At 38.6% G+C, this 24614-nt stretch overlaps 1 protein-coding gene and 1 long non-coding RNA gene across 4 annotated transcripts in view; one reads left to right on the forward strand and one right to left on the reverse strand.

Moving 5' to 3' along the window:
• Nucleotides 1-23982, reverse strand: part of PPARG (peroxisome proliferator activated receptor gamma) — a 45949-nt gene extending 21967 nt beyond the window's left edge. The window contains exon 1 of one of the 3 annotated variants that reach the window (XM_015874772.3): nt 23942-23982. The gene's annotated coding sequence lies outside the window, so the exon portion shown is untranslated. Of the gene's footprint in view, nt 1-1790; nt 2004-23820 lie in introns of those variants that run through there. The other 2 variants (XM_085516961.1, XM_085516960.1) reach the window with 2 other exon arrangements.
• A 78-nt stretch (nt 23983-24060) lies between these two features.
• LOC146758374 (uncharacterized) lies at nt 24061-24574 on the forward strand. Its single transcript, XR_014934850.1, has 2 exons — nt 24061-24194; nt 24452-24574. It is a non-coding gene; the product is annotated as an uncharacterized LOC146758374 (long non-coding RNA).
• The last annotated feature ends 40 nt before the right edge of the window (nt 24575-24614 follow it).

Here is a 24614-nt window from a genome sequence, read left to right on the forward strand (position 1 = left end):
ACATTTCAGCATGGATTTAAAGATATAATCTTTACATATGACTGATCTCATAAATATCCTGCAAACTGAATACAATTTACTATTACAGTGGAAGCAAAATGAGTTTTACCAATATTGTCTGATCTGTATTATAAACACTAGAGGAACGAAAAACTTAATTTCACACGCATTTAAAATCACACAACCAACAGCAAACTACTGTCTACAAGGAAGTAAAGGCAGGCACGCGAACTTAGCTAGTATTTGTATTAACTATCAGCCACTACGACGGCTTAACCTTATCACAGTGCTGACTGTGAGAATTATATCACTTGGCAGACACTGTAAGTTGCACTGATTTCCAATTTGCAAGGAAGCTCTTCAGCGCATTTTTTTAAATAGGAAAGCACAGAATACAATGTCAGAGACCATCACGGTATGAAAAGCATCCTGGATTGCAACCTACTCTTTGCCATAAAGACTACCTATGCTCAGTTAACCTGAAAGGCCTGTTGCACTGCATTCTAGGCACACTTTTTCCAGACAAAACTACCAAAATGTGACCCTGTAGGTATTTAGTGAAGCAAACAAAACATCCTAGAACAACACGAGACACAGAAAATCAAGAACAAAAAAGAGAAAAGCTACAGCATCCCAGCTTTGAGAAGGAACTAAAACCAAGGCAGTGTCATAATACTATAGGTACAAATGTAAACATGAACGCAGATACATATAATGCTATTTTTAAGGTTTTTTGTTTGTTTGTTTGTTTGAAGTTAAGTCTGTATAGCAGACTTTACCTAATAAGAAAATCTGCATAAAGCAAAGGCACTATTTATCTAAATGGCTGTGGATAAGCCAAAACATGTAGGTTTTTTCTATATTATAAGCAATGACTTAATGTTCTTGGCCACAATCCATTTAATTCATTAGAACAATGATGCTGGTATGGTCTCCAGGTTCTCAAATCCAGCATACCACTCCATAGAGAAGGACCAGAACTCCATTGTGTTCTGTTGCTGCAGAGTCAGCAGAGGGAGCACAACATAACTAAAAAAGCTCTTTCCAGGAACTCTGCTGACACAATCGGTGACACTCTTAAACAAACAAACAAGCAAAAAGGACATGAAAAGAGCCGTGGTGGCTGATACAACCGATTCAGTATTTGACAAAACCCCAAAGGATGTTTTGCCAAGCTCAGGAACCTTCAAATGGTGATAAGAAAAACATCAGCAAAAAGATGTAAGGATTTCATTTAAAAGTTCCACTGTAGAATATTGTAATGCTGTGTTACTGTAATCAAGAAGTAGAATTTATTTTCATCCATGATTGCCTGTAAATAGATTTCTGTCCAGTATTTTATGTGATGATTTCTGCAAGAAGTACAAGATGCTTACCAGGCTTAGTCAAAAAGTATTTTTTTCCAGGAAAATTACAAGTGAGAAATGGCTACAATTGTGGAAATTGGACATCAGCTTAGTTAGAAAACTCATTTAGATCTAATTTTAATATTGCATGTTCAATCTTGTTTGAAAAATCAGCACTACCCCCAGAGTTCCCACCTGAGAACTGTGTATTGTAGCAGCAATGGAAACTCCTTGGCTTGAACCTTTGGACATCATTCCTGCTTCTACTGTCATCTCACCTGACCTCTAATTCTTAATTTAAGCATGAATTTACCAAAACCATTTAAAGGAATGGAAACTAAGCTCACTGGAAAACAAAAGAGCAAGACTTACACGAACTTAATGCAACTAGAGAAACTAAAGCCAGAATTTATTTAGGAGTAACAGAAGCGTGTTTCATCCTACCTCTTTAAGTTTCCTTTAAGAAGGAAATACCTTGTGTCTTCCAGCAATAATTTGCATCAGAAATTAGCTCCACAACAGCAAGTGACTTAGTGAAGAAGTGAGTCCTCAGGTGATTTAGTTCCTTACTTTTAACACAGCCCTAACTCCAAGCACAGGATGAAGACGACAGCAAAACAAGAACGGGGCCAAAGCCCAGACAGCAAAGAGTTGGAACTGAGCAGAGTGTTAAAGATGTGACAGAAAGGAAACAAAACAGAAAACAACAAATCAACAACAAGAAACAACACTGCCAGGAACACCTCAAAACCTGCCACAAGATGCCATTTCTGTCACACAACATAAGCCATGGAGTGCCAGATTGGTTGTCTTCACAACCAAGCTCAGGGATCCAAATGCTGCTCTGTCCAAGGGCTGCAGAGAACAGACACTGAGATCCCCCAAAAGGCCAAATTAAGGATTGGTGTGGTGATGTCAATGCATTCACCCTCTCACCAAGGCTGCACAATAAAACACCAGAAATGGTGGAAGTGCAAACATGAGAGAACGACAAAAGCAAGCAACTCATAAATCAGTAGGAAATGTATTTTATTGCTGTTACTGATTCACAACTACACACGGTAATAACTTCAAAGCACAGTCCATAACATTTACTACAATGTTTAGCACGGAGCTGCTAACAGAAAGGATTCTGAAACAAAAAAAGTTCCATTTGAGAATAATAGATCTGTTAAATTTAACATATATATTCTATTCTGTGCCTGTAGTTCACAGCAAGTGGCACATGGCCCCGGCTTCTCACTTCAATTAGCAACATTTCATACTTTTGCAGCAATAGAAACAACTGTAAATACAAATGCAAATGAGAAACAATCATAAGAACACCACAGGCTGCCTCAAAACAAATTCTCGGGATTTAAAAATCTAATGGCAAGGCTGTGCTCAACTAATATGTTAAATAGAAACTGAGAGCACTGGACAAGGGATGATAAATGGCGTCAGAAATACTGGTGTGTATCTTTGAAAAACTGTATGGATATCTCAGATTTAGGAGGAAGAGCACTATAAAATCACTGAGAACACAACCACAAAGTCCTGGAGGTGATGCAGCATTGGGCCCCCAGTGAAAAAAGACTGCTTACAATGGATATCTAAATGTTCTGCTACAATCACAGCCATGGCAGAACACTGAGCTGTTGAGCTGATTGCTGTTCTGTTAACTCAGATTCAGCATCTGCAGGAATGGACCCTCAAATTGCTCTTAGAAATGCTTGAACAGAATAGCGACCATTTTCTTGTTACAGACAGATGCCACCCTGATGTCTTCTAATGCTTTTTGCTTGAAAATACCTTAAAATCATTTCATAGTCTTCGAAATATAAATGGTTATTTCATTTGTTGAACACCACCACCACAGAAAACAGAAACACAAAAATGTGAAAAATAGAAAAATTCTTCTGCTCAAAGGCAAAATAAATGTCTATAAAATTCTGAAGGGTAAAACCAACAAACCAGCACTTATCACACGCCTAATGGCATTCCTAGGGCTCAGATTTGAGTAATTTTGGTTTTGAGGGATTTGATGAAATCAGAAACAACAACATGCCCCTAACTTGCACCGGCAATATTGTAAAACTATCTCATGACATAAAATGTAGGCGTTACTCTCTATGAATCATTGTGATTTTAAAAAGGATACTGATAGATTGGCGATGAATCACATTCAATTTTGTAATCAGAAAAAGCTGGCTTCTTAAGGGAGACCTTTGCCCCCTTTGGAAAAATATAATAACTAAGTGTGCCAAGGCAGTAAGGAGTAGGCCTTCTCTTGTCATATACATGGCCTCATAAGACTGAATTAAGTCATTGATTTTAAAATACAGAGACATGCAAGTTTTATCAACTAGAAAGTTGCACAGAACAACTGACAAGTACATGAGCGTTCTCAGAACTGTACTTGGCTTAAAGACTCATTTTAAGACACATTTTATTGCTGGCATTTGTTTATTACACTGCATAGACTCTGTATTACTCAGATCTAGTAAAAGTTTTACTAACTACTGGAAAAATCAAATAATTCAAACAATTCAGTGATTTCTTTAGTTAGGGTGTATTGCTAAACTATATGCACAATTCTATCCACCTATCCACGTATGATGTAATACAGATCAATAAGAAATTAATTAGCGTAAAATACACATTTCATATGCATAAAACACATATATGAACTATACATACATTTTCTATGAAAAAAATCCCATTTCTCACTAACTGCAGTGACAGCACTGTGCCCAAAGTGATCAAATCAGCTCACAGCTACCACGAAACAACAGCGTCAGTCAGCTGCCCACTGAATATTTAGTTAAGGGACAACAGGCCCAGAATATTTAAGTATAGTGTGATCTGCTGAATCTATGTTGTGTTCACACACAATCCATTTTGTGAAAATCTGTGAATTCCTCAATGGGTTCTTAAGCCTTTGCCAAACTAGAAAAGATTTAGACAGGCAGTAGAACAAAATATTCCACAGGAGCATAACCACTGCAGCTATTCATGAGACAATCTCAGACTTCACTGTTGATTTCATTTCATTAGGTTATTATCATTATGTCTTTCAATGTATTTTAATATACTAATCGTGGACTTTGTTCTTTAAAAATTGTTCTTGGTCAGTGTTTATCAGCTAGGATATGAATTTAAGAAGGATATTTACAATAGATGCACTTCACTACATAGTTCAAATCTGAATACAGTGTTTGAGTTTCCTTTTGAAATATTAACAACATTCAACATTTACTACTGAAGTTCTGTTCACAATATCCAGTTAATTTTGTTCTATATGACATCTTAGGTGAAATAAATATCATGTATGCACTGATGCATTTTTATAACATAAATACCCAAATAACCAAACAAAACGTTCTCATCTCACATAGTAGTAGCAGAGAGTTTATTGAGATATTTTTACAGGCGCATGAGACTGTTGGTAAGTAGCCTGGGATTCTTTCTTTCCTCAGACTTCATCAAGTCAGTGTTTTATAACGTTCACATCTCTGTTTCCAAGAGATGAGATAATAAGACACACAGCTTTAATGGAGTAAAATATACTCATTAATATCCCAAACTCTGTTCCCTGCCATGGCAGAATACTGAATACTCCCACAGGAAGAGAAGGAGGAGGAACAAATGCAACATGAGTTGAAACTCATTCCTTGAATTAAATCCCACTTTTAAAGTTTTTCCTGGCAGTCAGATATGCTGCAAATTATCCATAAAAACGTTTCTCTCATATCAGGAAGAGCTGTTTCCTCACAAATCTGTCATTTTCTAAAATACTAAAAATGCAAAGTGTATTTTAATGTAACCCCCATATATTTTGATGAAGCACTTTTTTATTTGCTACAATTTAAAATATTCTAACCTACAGCTATTTAAAAAGCACCATGTTGCATAAGTTATTCACTAACAAACACGCTTAACGCTATTTGTGAGTGAAGTACAAGTTCCTCAGCATGGCTGGGAGCACATTTACCTGTACATACCTACAAAAAAAACCAAAACATACTTGTTTTCTGACTTACATCAAGAGTAAGATAACCAATAAATGCTCATGTACGGTCACTAAACTGTGGTGGTAAGTAGTTCAAACACTGCTGCAAACTTGGGGAAATGTATGAAATGCACCAGAGATGACATAACACACCACGTCTTTGCTCTTCTAGGTGTCCCTTAAAGCAGTCTAGCACAAGAATGAGTTCATGTTTTGTCTGGAGTACAGTAATTCACACAATGTTATACAAGTGCATCTTCATTAGCTGCTGAAACTCTTCTATCAGGCAATTCTAAACATGGAGGGGTACCACTAGCACAGACATACCCCTCTGCAGTGCTGTGTTGCCCAGTGCAGCGCTGAAGGATGCTACTCTTCATTCCACTGCAATTATTGCCACTATTTTGACAAGTTAATCTGCAGGCAAAATAAAACCAGGTACTCCATTTCAATTTCATATGCCAGCAGGCTTTGAAACAGCCCGCAGTAAAAGCACTCACCTAGAATAATTCAGTAATAGATAGACATGAACTTCTGTACATCTATCATCTGTTGCACAAATATCTCTCTTTGATCTTTTAAATTAGCAGAAAAATTAACCTTCCCGACTGTACCAACTAAGCATAAAACCTGCTCTGCCACTTTTCAGTAATACAGCAATCTGCTGTCATCTGACTGCTGTACTTTTGACCCTCTGAAATAGTCCCAAGACATGTTGACATGTTTTTACATGTAATTCAATAATTACCGTTCTCAATACTGCATGATGCTAATCACACATTTAGATCAATGCTCCTTGCATCTTGTGTACTCCAACTTTCTCCATACTGATGCTTTGACATAGCTTTAAAATTATCCCATATCAGGGTGACTTCAGACTGTCTACGCAGGAGTGTAAAATAAGGTCATAAGCAGGGTAAGCTTGCTTTCGTAACTGAAATTGCAACTTCGTAAGACATATTTAATGAATGTCAGTAAATTAATAATGAACTGTGCTCCAAATTTAAGTTATTTTTAACTGTTTCACTTGTGAATCTTCTATTGCACTACATGGGAGGAGCATCGCGTGCATGTTTCACATTCTTGTATTTTAGGGTCAGTATGAAAAACAACAAAATATGACAACGTACTCCATATTTTATCCCAGAAGAAAAGTAGGTGGAAACTTTCAAAACAAAATTCAGCACTGAAAAATGACTAACACAGGACACAGACATAAAATGTTAACTTCAAATCTAGCCTAAGATTAAGTAATAGCAATCTGAAAAAGAATATTAACACAGCAACTAAAAAAACTGAGTTGCCATTAAATTAATACCTACTTATTTCCTTTCATATCATTGCATTCCTTAATTCCTACAGAAATCATAGGAATTTGGTTAGAAGTTTTCTCATTGGTATTCTTACAGACTGAACTTAGAACTCTATTATAGAACAGAGGATAAAAAATACACCAGAACCCAGAATCAAAGTAACTGGGGGATGGATAATACCCAGAAACACTAGAATTATTACCTGCATTACCTTGAGTTCTGAAATAAATGAGAGTAAAATGTAAGTTGATGGGGTATTAATTTTTTCTAACAATCTCTTAAGTTCTGGAGTTCAACCAACCCACTGAAAAAATCAAATGATCTTGATTACGTTATTTCTGTTCTTACTCTCTGATGTTAATAAACAAAACTCCCTTTGCAAATCAAAAAGAAAATATTGCAATACATGCATTCAGGGTACGTGCTCAGCCATTATTCACAGCTATTTAAGCCTTATGTCACACATTCCTCATTAGGTTTCTAAGTAAAGGCCTCCTTGTCACAAGCTTTTCTGAGAATCTGATGAACTGCTGGAATGGGATTGAATTTGACAGACATTTAATTGCATTCCAAATGCAGTTTTCAAAGGGAAAAAAGACCCAACATTTTGTTCAATATCTTATGTGATGTGTGAACAGTGTCCACACATAACAAGTCTCATTCTTATCACACTAACATACACAGGCAACAGACTTCTAACTGGATGGAGATCAGTGACAAGTGGTGGCCCTCAGTGGTCAGTGCTCTTTAATAGGTTTATCAGTGATACTGACAGAAGCCTCAGAAAGTCTGCAGATGACACCAAGCAGTGAGGTGCAGTTGACACACGAGGTACAGGATGCCATACAGAGAGACCTAGACAGGCTCCAGCAGTGGGCCTTGGTGAACCTCATGAGGTTCAACAAATCCAAGGGTAAGGTCTTACACCTGGGTCGTGACAATCCCACACTATCAATACATGCTGGGCAATATAAGAACAAAGCACAGCCCTGCTGAAAATGACCTTGGTGTACTGGTGGATGGCAGCTGTACATGAAGCAGTAACGTGCCCTCGCAGCCCACAACTGTAACATTGGGCTCTATCAAAAGCAGCGTGGTCAGCATGTCAAGGAGCCCCTTCTACTGCGTGCTGTCAGACCTCACCTGGAGTACCATGTCCAGATGCAGAGTCCTTAGCACAGGAGAGACATGGACCTGTTGGAATGCATCCAGAGGAGGGCCACAAAAATGATGCAAGAGATGGAATACCTCCCTTATGAGGACAGACTGAGAGAGCTGGGAGTGGTCAGCCTGGAGAAGACTTTGGGGAGACCTGTGAGCAGACTTTCAGAAGTTTAAAGAGGGGCTATAAAGACTCTTTGTCTGTTGTGACAGGACAAGGGGAAATGATTTTAAACTAAACGAGGGGAGACTCAGACTGGATATAAGGAAAAAGGTGATTTTTCATTTTTTAAACAATACGGAAGTGAAGCTGGTGGATGCTGGAGACATTCAAGGTCAGGCTGGATGGGCTCTGAGCACCTTGATCATCACAAGGTAGCTGGATTAGGTAGCCTTTAGGGGTCCATTCCAGCTTAATCTACCCTATAATTCTCCATAGTGAATGTATGATTGTACAATTCCTTCTATTAAAGGAAGATACTAAGTAGTGTTCCTACTTTTGTCATGGAGCTTTCAAGAGTTACAATGACATCATTTTAAGAAAAAACAAACAAACAGAAAGCAGAGTATCCACAGCTAAGAATAGTTCACTGTTAAGAAAAAAAAGCATTAATGTTTACTTTCAGAATTGTGTAACTTTAATTGATGATAAGCAGTGATTTTTCAAATGCCTTTGTTTTCTGTTATAGAGATTTACCAATGCTTGAGTGAACCATTAAGGACTAATTAAACTGAGAATTTTGTACATTTGGAGTACTCAGTGTCTAATACAAACCTTTTTTATATAGAAATATTGGGGAGAGTACACAGTGTCTAGTGAAGTAAGTTGTCACTGTGTCCCAGTCACCTATGTTCATATGGATTCCAACTCTGTACATGAGACTGACAACTGCCTGTAGGGATCTCAATTTGTATACACTTAATTTTCATAAAGAGAACAAGTAAGTGCCATTCCATTTCCATCTTTGACAGCATTTGTTAGTTTTGATTATACACTTCCCTCCTCATTTAACTCTGAAGCAGTAGTTCTAATAATTCCAGAGTTGTGCAACAGTAACTAGAGCAGTATAAGCAGAGCAGCTATACTAAATACTAACAGCATTAAAAAGAGGGGAAGAAAGAGAAAATTTCAGTTCCCTTCTCTGTCATGTGTTCTTGTCATCATCTTGGTTTTTTTCCCTATGTTTAAAGTAGTTAAAAAATTCCTTCTGTGAGTATTCTAAGAGGATGACTATCAGCAAACCTTTCAGCTGTGCTTACATGCACACAAACATGTATATTCTGATTCAAGGCAAAAATATCTATTTAAATATTGCTCTCTGTAAAGAACTTGTACAGCTTTCTAGAACGTTTATTGAGATGGGATAAGTTATCATACAGAAAAATAGCCATTAGCTAATTTTCTGGAATATGATGTAGAAACTGTTGGGATTATTTGGATCGTAATAAGACAACATTCTTCCATAGCTTTACTTAGACATACCTTTCCTATGTAAATGATGGGCTTGTAAAGTGTATTCAACATACAATGTAAAGCTACTACATTGTGATGACATTTTTGTCCATGTTTTGAAAAAGTGTAAATTCTAGAACACTCTTTTTCAAATGTAACTTGGTATAGGACTCAGTTCACGGTTTGGGACTATGGAATATTTGGTTCAATTCTACCACTTATGCTGAGTGAGAGACAAAAAAAAGTTGGGGTAACATACCAGCTCTTTTAAAAATTCCCAGTTTTCTTTTTTAGGGTGTCAGTGGAGGAAGCACGTTACTGAATAGGAATGCTGTACCTCTTGGTCAACATCTGAGCATAATATCAATCAAATCTCCTTTACAACGCAACTATACATAACCTACTAGGTATTCTCTCAACCAATCCTAGGAACTGTTGATACAGAGATCAGAGCAATATGTAAATTAATCAACAAAAAGCTTCCTCACAAGATTCACATCTGAATGAAAGCAGAAAAAGTTGCTGACTCCATTGTTTGTGAGAAAAGAGCCCCCAGATTATCAATGGGGGATGTACTGTGAATCTCAGAGTTCAATTGAATCTTTTATCTCACCAGTTGTATCTTTATTTTACTATTTGTTCTCAGATGTTAAAAACACTCTATTGGAAGCAATTCAAAAATACATTGTTGGAAAATTGTTAATGCTCTAGTCATACAATGTCATTCTGAAGCTCCCTGGGAATTTAGATTTGCACAGCTTATTAGGATATGACCTTTCCCTTGATTTTTTATTTTAAGATCAAGTTAACATGAAATTTCCCCAGTGGGAGTTGCTGTGTTTCCTTCACAGATAAGGAAAAGAGCAATGGCAACTCCAAATACAGAGGGCTTTCATACAATTCTACAGTACGGACAATTTTGTGGTCTTGACAAACATCCAATGCATTCCTAGAGGTTGAGAGGAAAGTCATGCGGTACGTTAACTAAAAAAAACCTCAGGAACATAACAAAGGTATTTCCCTGAATCTTTCACCCACATTTTTTTTTTTTTTTCCTGCAGTGTCATTCAAGATAAAGCTTTGAGGAATTTTTCTAAGGACTCCCTGCATTCAGAGAATCTGGGTAGCACTGACGGTGAGATAGCGGTTTGTTTTTGGAACACGTTCGTATTCCTTTGGATGATAAATTACTACCTCTACAGCATTCTTTTTTTTCTTCACAATACAGATCTTGAATCACAAATTCACACACACTTCAGCATTTCCATGCTTATTAATATTAGCTCCCCCCCCACCCCCCTGAATCCTTATGAAGCAGAAATAAAAACAGGAGGCTGGAAAGTCAGTTCTCAAAAAAATTTCCTTTGTGGCAGGTAGTCAGAAAGAATAATCCCTCTGGAGTTCCCTGGTGGTCAGTGAGACAGGTTCCACTACAGGGTGACTCAGTATCTAAAATAGTCAAACAGACTCCAGCTCTGAGTTGATCTATAGAGGAGATCTCTCTCTCTTTCTCCCCCCATTAATCTGCAATATGGGCAGATTACCAGGCACCAGTAACACTGTTTAAATACTTGAACTACTAAAAATGTTCACTACATGTATGACAGATACATTCAGTGTTCCTAAGCCAATGCCTATGTTGATGAGACCCACAGAGATAATTTAGAGATAATTAGATAACTGATCAGAAATTGAACAAGTGGTCAAGACTTAAAAAAAAAATACTTAAAATGATAATTTTTGCATCAGATGAGAATAACTTGCTCATCAAAAGTCAAATCAGTGTGTCAAAAAAAGGGATAGCCAAAATGAATATTTTGTTCCTTCAATATCCAGTGTAACACTTCTGAGCATTAAGCATTTCCTACATAAACTTTTCTGCTCAGATACAGGTATCATAACAAGAAAAGAAACTGTTGATGAAAAAGAAAATTTCTTTAGCTTTTTAAATACTAGGTCTGCTGACTTGGTACTTTTGCTAGGCATTGTGCATGTAACGTTCTTATACTGATGACACATTATAATGTAATTCAGTATAACATCAGTTCACTATGATCATATTTAAAAGCAATAGCAACGATAGGGCCACCAAACAATAAAAAGATTCAAATTGGTCCTAAGTGTTTTAATCAGTAAGGAATTTCTTATTAGAGAAAATTAATTTGGAAAAAGCTTTCTATACTGTCTGCAATGCTTCTCACAGTAGTGATGCACATTTTTTGCTGTAACTTGGGTATATGATATAAAACCTAATCCTTTAGTTTTCTTGCAACAACTACTGACAAGATCATGTCCCCACTACTTAAATTTGCATTTCCAGAAACACACATTTGTCTTTCAATGACTGATGAAAGGTACTGGTTTACTACGGCAACAAGCAAGTAGAGAGCCTTAAAAATAATTTAGCCTATACCTGGTCAGTAGGAGTTAATTCGCAATTGATCCAAGGCTAATCTGTCTCTCTTGGTTAAGTACAATGTCATTATGTACCTTACTGGTTAAAGACTACTATGAAACTTATGTATCTGATTAAGGAGTAAACAAACCCAAACTGATGAGATTTACTGCACAGAGCTGCGGGACACATCGATAAAGCTTTTCTGCAAACAAACACACAGAGTTTCTATGCTAAGAATACAGAAGGAAAAAACTACAAGCTGGGTAGTACAAACACACTGTTGGTTAACCTCATTACTAATGGAAGAATATAGAAGCAGACATGTTTGGAAGGTCATACAACGGACATCAGGCATCTTTCTCCATTTCAGTGTCAGGCTTCCAATGCATATGCATAGTGTAGGCACCAGAAGTTTATTTACAGAGGGCAGGACTGAACATTTCATGTGAACACATTCAGAGCACGATAAAGAGCTTTGTCTCCCATTAGCAATTTAAAGAATTGTGATTTGGTACTCCCAACACACCTATCATTGAATTCCTCAGTCATAAAATCACTGGTGCCAAACAAGTTCTGATATCTTTTATCAAGCCTCTTTTTTTCTTGTCATTAACATATTTCTTATGGAGCTTTTCTTCTTTTTACAGATACATTTGCTTTAGTTATAAATTAACCCTGGAATTTACTCTCCCAGAGGCCACAATCTGCTGCTTTGTTGTCCTCTTTAAAAAGTTTCAAGCATGAATTTATGATTCAAAACAATTTTGAACAACAATTGGTGGTTCATATAAAAAAGAAAAAAGAGTGGCAAGGTAATTAAGAATAAACTGAAAATGTCTGCATGCTTTTCTGCCTCCTCTTTTCTGGAAGTCATGATTTATTTACCAAAAGGCAACATACCTGACTACAGGATTTCTGGTGTTTTAAGTTCCTTGAGGTAATATTAACTAAGATACTTCAGTCATTCCTGAAGACGAATCCCAGCAGTACTCAGAATATTTTAAATTCAGATTGAAGTGCAATTTGAACCACAGTATGAAAATATCAATCTACTTCACACATGGACTCAAACAAGGAGCACAGAGAGACTCCTTGACAGACCTCATTTGATAAAGGTAATCCCACAAAGCATAAATGCCAAAAATTTTTTGCTGTTTCCAACTAAGCGTCTTTGTAAGTCTTTCTTTATTCAGGCCCTTTTGAAAACACTAGTTTATTTCAGCCACATTTAAGTACAAGATAGAGGAGTTTGATCAAAATATGCCCAAACTGTCATTAGCATCATGACTTAAAGATCATCAGTATGAGTTCACCCTACGAGGATCAGAAAATCCCAAAGAAAAATCTCTATAAAAAACCCCCATACTCATAGGAAGCCAATTTCATCAGTTCTATTGATCAAGGAACCATTTGTGTAAGGACAGAATGATACCTTTTAACAGCCAGGACAACACACATACTATTTCCTTCTTTCTGTGCTACTCTTACTACAAATCATATGAGAAATTTGAATTGATAGAAACCCACCAGACATGGCTTTTTTCCCCGGTTTGTTTTCACTACAACTTTCAAAAGTGGAGTAATTGAAAACAAACAAACAACAAAAAAAAACAAGTGCTTTCAAGTTTCAGAAAACAGGAAATGATTGTAAGGAACTTTGCGTGCTTTCTATTTGATAGTAATAATAGCAATAATCTTTGGTTATTATTTATTAGTAATAAAGGGGAAAATAAACCAGCCTGATTCAGTCCTAATCTAATTCAAATCAATTAGATGGCGAGCACAAGGCTTAGGTTGCATTGACTCGCCTGAAGGATCAGAACCATAAAGTGATACACAAGTATAACTACCTATTCTCACACCCTGTGTACACATTTCATAAGTTTGTTTGCACTGTGTACTTTCACTTGAGCCAAAAGGAATTTTCAGATCAAACAAGTTGTAATGTATTCTCTAAGGGTGAGTTACAATGTTAATTATCTGTAATTCCTGGAACGGACAGTAGGACATTAAAATTAAATATATATAAAACATGGCCAGGGACAATTCTAAGAAGTTAAGCATTTAACTATCCAGGTAAATTAAATGACTGAGTTAAAAAGAGCTTGTGCCCAGGTTATAGTACTCGTTAATTTAATAGTATGGCTCAAGCCTTGAGTTTTGCTTCTTATACACTCCCCCTGCCCAATTTCACTTGGCCATTTAATTTTGTACCAGTTTCATTTTTTTTCCTTTCTGCCTGTAAGCTGACAACACATGTACGAGTCTCAGCTTTCAGGAAGGAGATGCATGAAAACGTGAAGGCACTCAGCATCAGTGCGAATATAAATATCTCTCTATAAATCTCATACATCTCACCAAATGTGCATTTCCTTTGCACACACTTTTATTGAGCACTAGCATAAAACATATTGAACTATTTTTCCCAAACTGGCACTTCATTCCAGTGAAACACTGTATCTACGCCAGAAGGAAACAGTAGAGAGAAAAAAATACAGAAGTTTGTCTCTTGATCCTTATACAGGCAGAATGAGTGAAATTATAGTTTAGCTCTAAATTACCTTCTAACATTTACCCACATCTCTTCATGTCACATGAAAACAGAATAAATATTTTGCTGCTTAAAAAATACACTACATAAAAATGTTAGTATTACAGGCAGCTGGAAATCACTTTCTATTCATGTCATTAGATTATCCTGCTCTGAAAATAGGTAACAACATACACTGGACACAATCGCCACCCCAAAAATCAAACCTATCTTTTATGAGCAAAAATAATCCTATATATGAAGGACTAAAAACTCCTGTAATTGCAGAAGAAAACTGACTGTTCTTCAGATGCACTGTACAGCCTCAAAGTGTATAAGGAGATCTGTTAGTAAGTGGAAGATGAAGGCAGAAACATCTGTGAGATCTGTCAGTATCTCTTCCCAATATAAGACTCAGGATTGTAGTAGATTTTCCATTTTTTCCCCTCTAACTCCAGAAAGTCTAAGGTGCACCACTTGAGAAGCTATAAAGCACTTTATATGGCACACAGCAATCAGAAAACAGCTCTACTTTCCATATTCATTGCTAAATGAGCGCTCTACAACTCTCAAAGTCTTCAGCTACAAAGAATTCCTTTTTCCAATGGAGTCACTGCCAGGTATAATCACCACATTCATTAGTCCTTCCTGGAGTAATTGTCAGGGAAGTGGCAACCATATGTGCATCAATTTCTTCTTCCTCCTTGCTTTTTTTTCTGCTTTCCTTCAAGGACAATGGGTGTTTCTCTCTCATTTGTCTTTCTCTCTTACACTGGGACTCTCGTGTTATTGACCTCAAACCTCTTCCTCCCTTTATTCTTCCTTTCAAAATGCAGATTTGGGGAGGAAAAGGGTAGATGGCCCTACTATATATCTCTCACTGATTTCATGTCTATCAATCAATTAGTTTTTAATTATTTAGTTGTATCCATTCATTCTAACAATATTAAGAGAATTGCAATATGGTTCTTTCAGCAGTGACAGAATAAAAGATACCCTCCTGCCTAAGGGTCAAGCATCAGAGGACGTTCAATTCTGTCACATGCCGTACAACATTTTGCTATGCCTTCCTGTTGGGGATGGGGGAGGAGACAGGAATCTGTTGCACAGCCTGCGTCAGAGAATGCAGTCACACTACAGTATATCAAATACAGCGTATGTACAAGTCATTGTTATTCTAAACTTACCTCAGACTTCAGCAATACTCACTGCCTGTTCTCCCGTCCTTACTGACAGGAAAGCTGTCACTTGTTGTTAGCATATCGTACAGTTCCTATTCTCAAAGGAGTAATAAATAAGGCTAGATTTAAAAAACAGAACAAACTTGGGCAGAAAAAGAACAATGAGTATTAATGCCAAAATACAGTAAAAGATCAGTTTATGGCACTGTCAGCATATCTTAAATCGAGAAAAGATGAAAATCTCATAGGAGACCAGAGAGAAAAATAAATTTCAAACTTTGAGAAAGAAATTGAAGCATCTGTGTTTCTCTTCTTTTTAACATCTTTGGCAAACTTCAAAAGGCCTAAATAAATAAATAAAGCGAAACAGTCATAGCCAATCTTCCCCTTGCCTGCCTTTGAATTTCCCTCAACTAATACATTCATTTCCTTTCCTAACACTCATTATAGACACCTTTTTCACTTTTTTCTCAACTCTCCTCTCTGTGAGGCCTCTACAGTCCCACACTGACCTGAGGTCCCTGTCTTAACCCACTTCATCACTTCTACTAATCGTACCGAACACCACAGCCCCTATTACAGACCATCCAACCATTCCACAAAGCTGAAGCCTTTATCTCACACATCACCTATTCTGCACAAATGTTGCTGTGGATATTTTTGTTGGCAAAGAAGAACAACTGGCTGGTAATACTTTTGTTCTCTTTTCAAAACAATATTGATAAAAGATAAAGAAAGCATTTTTCTGGGTTTCCATTTCATCTCTCACCTACTCAAAAGCAGCATCCTGATGACCCAAAAGAGAATGGAAAGAAAAGCACAGGACTTGCACACCCTCAGTATAACAGCCCAAGAGGTGAAGCAGCCCACAGCAGGGCTGCTGCACCAAGTGCAACTATTTTCTTGCATAAAAAAATTCCTTTCCTAACAAAACTGGTGCATTAAAAATCTAACAGATGCCACATTTCAATGCACAGAACAATACAAACAATGACAGAGCGATAGACACAGGTTCATTTCACAGCCAGGCAGGTACCATGCACTGTGACATTAGCATGCTTAATTACTTTCTTTCTTTTTTAATGTAACAAACCTGAAGGTTTGCTTTTGAGAAAAATATTTTTTTTGGATTAAGATTCTCATTCCTCAAAATTTTTAAGATATGTCTACAGGAGAATATATTTCCCAGAGGAAAAAAGGTGTTTTTTGAACTGAAGTGTTTACCAGTACGACTATGACCATTTGTCAAGAATTCTTTCCTATGTCAACTGGGCTGAAATGGACATTTCTTTTGAAACTAGTAAACCTGACTTAAGAAAATGATTCCTCAAATGCAATTATCTATGTCAGAAAGTAACTTGCATAACCCTATGTTCTACCCTATCTAGATATAGCCTGAGAAACAGCCGAAACTCATGCAATGATTTCAGACGTGTACTTTATGCAAGGTACTGGACTACAGTGAGAAAACAAAACACCAACAAACTAAATAAGAAATTGTGAACAAAATGAATACCCACCGCACCCAATGTAACTGGGTAAAGTTAGCCAGCCTAATCACGAGGCAGACCCAAAGAACAAGTCTTTGGGCAGTACCCAAAGGAAACTGTGCAAAGAACTCTCTTGGGTCTCTTATTCATCATGCCATAATTCTCTTATCCACGTCTTTAAAACTATTAACCAGTTCAGGACAACAGGCAGACTGTGATCTAACTATTGCACCAAGAAAGTTGCAAAACAGAAACAAGGTCACCTGGGATGCTAATAATGGAAAGCAACTGCTGAATTTGCTTCCATCTCTTAAGTGCACACACCCCAATATCAAAAAAGCAAAATAAAAACAACTAATGAAGCTTCCAAAGGCTTTTTTTTTGGAAGTTATTTTGCATTGTCTTGGTAATGGGAAACGCTTCAAAACCATCATTAAAAACCTGAAACCTGATTTTTTCAACCTTTGCTTTTTTTATTCCCTTTTTTAAACTCAGAACCCAGGCACAGTAACCTTTTGTAATACTGATCTTGAAACTTATTTTGAGTTAATTATAACAACTGATACTTAGCTGAGATCTCTACTTCACCGCTCCAGGCCAATGTAGCAGTTCTGGCAATGCCTCTAGTATAAAATAAATAAAAATTTTAAAAGTAGAAAGAAGTCCAGAAAAAAAAATTAAAGGAAAAAAAAAAAAAAGAGACCCTCACACTTCTCATAGAGCCCATTTCATTCAGAAAACCATTTAATTCTTTTGCTCTAAATTCAGCTTACTTTCATCTTGTTTATCATCTCAAACCATCTTCAGCAGCAGCTGGAAATTCTGAAAGTGAAAGCCTATCTGCAGAACTTTTGTTTTCATCATGTTTTGTTTTAATCATGTTCTAGGCAAAACCTATAAAAACCCTACACTGCTACATGAGAGTTGTGTAATATGCAGCCATCTGCCAAACTAGTCATGTTGAAAATTACTTTGGGATACTTAAAATAAATACAACATTAGACTGCTTTTCTCAATGCTTCTAATAATTTTAAAAATTAAACATGCTAATATGTCTAACATGCACAGATCAGGCATGTTAGATATTCATAATTCAAGCGCAAATGATGGCATCTAGAAGATGTTACTAACTCCATGAAGTAAATCTTTGGTTCTGAACTTAGGTTCAGATATCCCGCAAGGAACAAAGTAAATAGCAGATTTTCTCATTGTTCTGGAAGGAATGAGCATCTCAGCCTTGGCCTCTTCAGAATCTCTCACGATTCAATCAAATATGGTCCTGGATAAGGTTAAAGAAAGAAGATAAAATTCTGGGCACATAAGACAATTTCTGCCTTCACACGCTTTTGTACTCACTGATCTACAGATAACTCTGGCTGCAGCTTAAAATAGAATTTTGCTTTATATATGTTAATTCTTAGGTAGGATTAGTAATCAGTTCAGCAATATTTCACACTATAACAAGCTTAAAAGCTGAGATTCCGCATAATATATTGTAGCTGAAGTGCCATTGTAGGGAACAGTGAACACTAACTCAAGGTAAAATACATTCAAGATGAAATGATAAGCTCTTCAGTTTTATTTACTGTAGGCATTAAAAAAAAGTCAGAGCCTATCATGAGGAAATATGTATGTTCTGAGAGGCAGTAAATAGAAGTGGCTGCATTTTTCCACAAGCCCCCACATTAGATAGCACCACAAAGCACCAGGCCTAGGTAGTAAAACCTGTTTTTCTGACCACCCCTACTAGAAGATCTTGGTGTGAGCGTTAAAGCCTGTAATTAACATTTTTCTTTTCATAGTTCCTTTTTCTAGTGCAACAGACTGACACTTTTGGTAGTCTAACATATGCTTCAAACCAGACATTATATCAAGCAATATTAATATATTCCCCTCGCATAAATACTGAGAAGGTGTATCACTCCATTTGTGTATGCATAGCAACCTAAGTCCAAAGCTTCCCAAACTTCAAAACTGCTGCTGCACAACTGTGAATAGTTACAGAAATTACACAACATCTCTACTCAATAAATCTAAAACAAACACACAAGTACTATGGACCTACAATGCAACATTATAAAATAAAATCTTCTTTTATGCAATGAACTGTAATCACATATTGTGTAAAAAGTTTAAGACCAGATCGTAATTGGGCAGGGCTACTTTGTGCAAATATGAAATTGTCTGAAAAGTAACGTGCCTCTCCTCAGTGGAAAAACACAAGACTCAATACAGAAACTTCCACCACTCTTGTTCACTCCACACATGTATTCCATGAGAGTTAGAAGTGTCTGTATTACAAAATAACATGTCTAGAACGCTATAAACACATTCAGGTAAATCAGATGCACCATAGCTGGAAGTTCCCTATATATTAGAGAAAAAAAAAGTATAGGGTTCTGGTAGAAGGAAATCTGAAACATGTTACAGTCAGATTTGTGATAAAGAGGAAAGATGTGATTCCTCCATGGAGCCATGAAATTACTGTCACCAATGATCCGTAAAACAGCACCAAGTATATTTTTTCCTCTTACAGCTGCTGTTACAAGACCCCAAACTGGAACACTTGCTGGCTTTGAAGGCCGGCGGTACACTAATCCCAACTGTTAGGTCTGTAACAAAACACAACTATTTCACTTAAAGTATATGGCAAAATTGATCACACAAATTCCAGAACTAAAGGAAGAGAAATATTGCTCCCGTCTCTCTTAATGTCCTAAACAATTAAAGAATTATAGCTTTTGTTATCGTACATATTCATGGTCATTTAATTTCAGACATCCAGCCTCACTGGGCAAACAACAGCTCATTTCGAGTTAGGCTCTGTATTTTCTCTATACTAAAACCACCACCTGATTTTAATAGTGGAAACAATTGGTACAAAGAACAACAGTCAACACTGCATTCAGACTGCAAACCTGGCTCTACCCAAATACCAGGATCTCCACTGACTTCAGTGAAGCTGGGACTTTTTTTTTTCCTAGACTACACATCTTACAATAAAGCAGCATCAACTTTTTTTGGTACAGTGGAATGTTCTCTGTATTTCTCTGTTTGGATATTATCCAATATTTATCACAGCGTGTTATCTGAAGTTATATATAGCTTTTCTACATTACTGAGATAAGCAGAAAGTCTTTCCATAACATAGGATTAATGCATTACCTACACACACGCCTGAGAAATACAGGCATAAACATACATACGCATTCAGTGTCCATCAAACACACCTGTGCTTGAACATACACACACAAAGCAACGTAAGCCTTGTGTTTTTTAAATTGCTAATTATCAACCAGCAGAGTAGACTTTGGGATTCATAGACTTGAATTCATAGACTTTGTCCTGAATGTGCAGACAGCATGGCATGATGGCGATCTGCTTAGTCATGAGGGAATGAGGTGACTAATGCAAGTTCACCAAGCATCCCCTGGTAGCTGATTCCATACAACCTGGTTTTTGAGGTAGTTACAAATCTTCCTCCTTCCTAAGCAGGATTCATTTTTTCCTATTTACAGCACAAGTCAGTAAAACAGCAACAGACAGTACGGTGCTGCTTAGAACTCGGGTTTTGGGGTTTTTTTTGCTGTAAGTTTGGAAAAACGTTACAAAAAATAAACCTTACCTTTTTCTTTTGTTTGTTTGTTTTGTTATTTGCAGTCACACAGGTCAGAAACTTTTACTTTTGTAAGAATCTATCACTGCTGCCAGCATAAATCAAATCATTGGAAATGTGAATTAAAAGTTTTGCATCAATCTCACTATAACATCCTGCCTCCATTGCAGATCTGTAATTATTTGCATTCTCAGGATACAGATCATATGGTGTCAGAGACAGGGAAAAACGTTTCATGTGAATGAGAAGGAAGATGGCTTGAATCTCGACTGGGCTGTTAGGCATTACTTCAGTATAGGTAATTAAACGCACCTAGATTGTTCACGTATCATGAATTATAATCAGAGAATGATGCAATTCTTTAGTTCATCTGAGTGCAATCACTCAATTCCTGAGTGGTTTAGGAGGGACAAAGAGACCAAATAAATGCTGGGAGGTGAGGTTGGAGAGGGAGAAATAGTGCAGTGTGAGCAAATTGGCTCAAGATCTGTGAAAGTTTTGAGGCATAAAGTCTGCAGATAGGCCTCACTTCCCCCATTTTCCTTAAGCCAGCAAGGAAAACAAACCAACAGCCTGCAAAAATTAGGTTTATATTTGCCTTATGTATTAAAAAAAGCAACCAATACAAATCAAAAATGCTCTATAGCAGGTAATCCCTAAGAACTGACCTGCCATTGGGAAACCCCACAATTTGCTCGTGGCATGGGGACATAAGAGTTGAGTATAACAACATTCTCTTTCCTTGTATTATTTCTAACTTTCTCCTTTTACAGTTGACAAACAGTTAATTGACACACAGAGAACATCTGTATAAAGGGCCTGAAAAACAGACCCCTAAAATAAAAAAAAATAATGGTGGTTATGGTAATACAGTTGAGAGTAATTAGGAATCCTCTAATATCATGCTAAGTTGGGACAGAGTCTGTTATTAAACACGTCTACCAGTGACTAATAAGATGAAACCAGTAACAACTACCAGTGGAGAGTTGTATCCCTGACTTCAAGAGAACCCAGCGCGGAGAATTAATAATTGCATTTTAATTTCTTTTGAGTAACTGCTCTGGAAACTGTTTTACTGTATGGCAGAGGACAGTATTGGAAAAACTCCTGCGATAAAAGCGAGTGAAAGAAGCTCAAGTTCTGAATATCAAATGCAAATATCTAGTGATGCACTATTAGGCTCCAAACCATGGCTAGTAAATACATGAACTGTTCAGGATGGTACTAAGTGAAAAAGGAGGCTTCAGAAATGGAAGATGGAAAACAGAATCCCACAGTAAACTTTCACTTACGTATTCCAGTCTAGTATAATACAGATTTTTCTTTCTACTTGTAAACTTTCCCCTATTCCTACAATGTAACTTCCTGCAAAATTGGTTTCTATTAGTCATTGTTAGAAGTAGAAAATTATATACTGATAATAATTGAAGGTTGACCTACATTGTATTGATTTCTAAATGGATACAGGTACCTCCAAAAAATCACCGAAGAGTCAGAAACAGCATCAGTAGCAGGTTTCTAATCGATATCATATGAAAAGCTGAAAGGCATTGCTTCAATGTATATTCAATCAAACTCTAATATCCTGCCATCTACTTTTTGAGATATTTCCCTATACGAACTACACATTTAAATCAGAGGAGAACGATCATTATCTGTTTAATAATCACATGGTAATTGAAGTTTCACTGAGCAATACTGTTCAATACATTGTGATATCCAGGACTCTGACACAGACATTGCTAAAATAAGCAGTTTACAGACAAATGGCTGCTGAGCTACTAAGAGTTAATGGTATATCCTACAAAACTGATGTCCAAGAATACCCAAACACTATGTAAAAATCCCTTTAAATTATATGTATTTATATCATTGGTTATCAAAGTCCATGCCAATTATTTTTCCAGTTCTCTCTCCCTCCTGACAAGTCCATGCTAACATTGCATCACGTGCCTTAACACACTGAGATTTCTTACAGACTTTTAATTAAATCTCTGAGCATTTTTGCAGCTATTTTTTGTAACAGCCACAGAGAATAATGATGTCAAACACTATTTCACGCAATAAACCCTGCTATTAAAGCAAGCAAAACATACGAAACTCCTTTCCCAAGGACAGCACTGAGTGCCACGACATACACAGCTGATGTACACTAGAATTTTTCAGTTAACTAGTAACAAATTATAGTCACGTATTAAAAGCTAAATTACTGATTAATTGCTACCAGAAATACACATATTTTTGCTTTAGATACTCGTGTTTTAATGGAACACTGCAATCATGTTCCATGGTAAAAGCCTGTTCTGAGATGGGGCAGCAGGTTGCAGATGGAATGCCAGCCCACAGCCCCAGTTATAGCCAGGATAACTGTAATCCATCCCTCCAATTTAAAGGCGCCCACAGCACAGGGAGAAACTGAGCATTTCCTGAGCTCTTCAGAGTGAATACAAGCCTTACGTCACTGATTATTAATAAATACATCACTGTTAAGTCAGCATTGTATGCTCGTGTGTACACACTGCCGTGAAGTTACAACACCACAGGAACTTGCACTCTCCAGTTGTAGAATACCCTGGAGAGAAATGACACCAGGAAGATTACAAAACGCCCCTGCAAACCTGAGGCATACCATCAAGACACTGCATATTTCAACACGGCATCTCACTTGTTGCAGGCTCATAAGGGCTCCCTGACTCGCTGCGGTTGAGAAATCAAACAAAAAAGGAAAAAGAAAAAAAAAACAAAAAACCCAAACCTCTTTTCATTCATTAAGCTCATGGACCAGGTGAGCACCACCAGCGAGCTCCCGGCTCCTTTCCCTTGTAACGCGGTGCCACATGAGACCCGGCGCTCTGCCCGTCACCCCGTGGGATGCGCCCAGACCGCAGCAGCTCCGCGGGGAGGAGACCCTTCCCCTTAACTCCAGCCGCCCCCAAACTTACCCCTACCTCCCCCCTTCTCTCTCCCTCCTCCCACAGGCCGCAGCCGCCGCTCACCGCCGGGCACGACGCCCCCGAGCACCGGCAGCGCACCTGGAGCCGTCCCGCGGGGTCCTCCCGCCCCCTCGCTTCTCCTCCTCGTCCACTACAATACAACCCCATCCCGTCCGCCCGCCCACGCGGCCCCACGGCGCTGTGTCCCGGCTGCTCTCCTCCACCCCCGACCCGGGCCGTGTCCCGCTCTCCCTCAGCCCCACCGCTCGTCCAGCAGAATCCCCCTCCCCGCCTCCCGCTCCCTCAGATCCACCTTCCCTCCCCGCCACTCTCAGCATCCCGCCGGCGTGGCCTCGTGCCCAGGCCCGGTGCCGAGCCCCCTGCCCACGCCGGGCGCAGCTCCCTCACCCCGACAGCGGCTCCTCAGCCGCCCCGCTTCCCTCAGGAGCCCCCACACCGCCAGTCCCCCTCAATGCTCCGCCGTCCCCTCACCGCAGGGGGGGAAGGTCCCCCGGTCGCCCGCACTGACCTGGCGCTGTCAAGTCTCAGCCGGAGAAACTGTTCCCTTCTGGTGGGATAAACTCCCGGTGCCGGCCCATCCTACCGGCCAGGCACCGCCTCCCGGCCGGGCGCCGCCTCCCGCCGCCTTGGGGCGAGCTGTGCCCGGGGCTGCGGGCGCTGTGCGGGTCGGGGCTCGCGCTACAGCGGCCGTTGGCGGGAGCGGGGGGGGGGGCGGGAGCCGGGGCTGAAGTAACTGAACGGGGCGAGCGGACAGAGAACGGGTCAGTGAGGAGGAGCCGCCGCTTCTCCTTCCTTTCCCCTTTAGACCCGCTCCGTTCACCCCGAGCCGGTTCCTTCTCGTCCGTGCCCGCTAAGCGCGATCACACGCGGGCACCTCGTGTGAGGACAGAGCGCGGGCCCTGCAGTGGATCTGGAATTTGATCTCTGCTCTCTGCAATCTCCTGTAGCTGAGAACTCAGTTCTTTCCGGCTGCTGACTGACTGCTGACTGCTTTCTCTTTTGCATTCCCCTTCTCCAGCTCCTCTGTGCGCCGTGTAGTCGCTCACCTCACGTCAGTTTGTGTCCCGCTGTGACAGAAGTAAATGCTTTTCTGAACAGATTCTTAGCGGTGACGGAGGTAAATGAAATTCTTTTTCACCCCTACTTCTTTTTTTTTTCTTTTTTTTTATCCCCTTTCCCTC

Source organism: Coturnix japonica, chromosome 15, assembly GCF_054131305.1.
Source record: "Coturnix japonica strain WE chromosome 15, WE-NBRP24, whole genome shotgun sequence".
Lineage (NCBI taxonomy): Eukaryota > Metazoa > Chordata > Aves > Galliformes > Phasianidae > Coturnix > Coturnix japonica.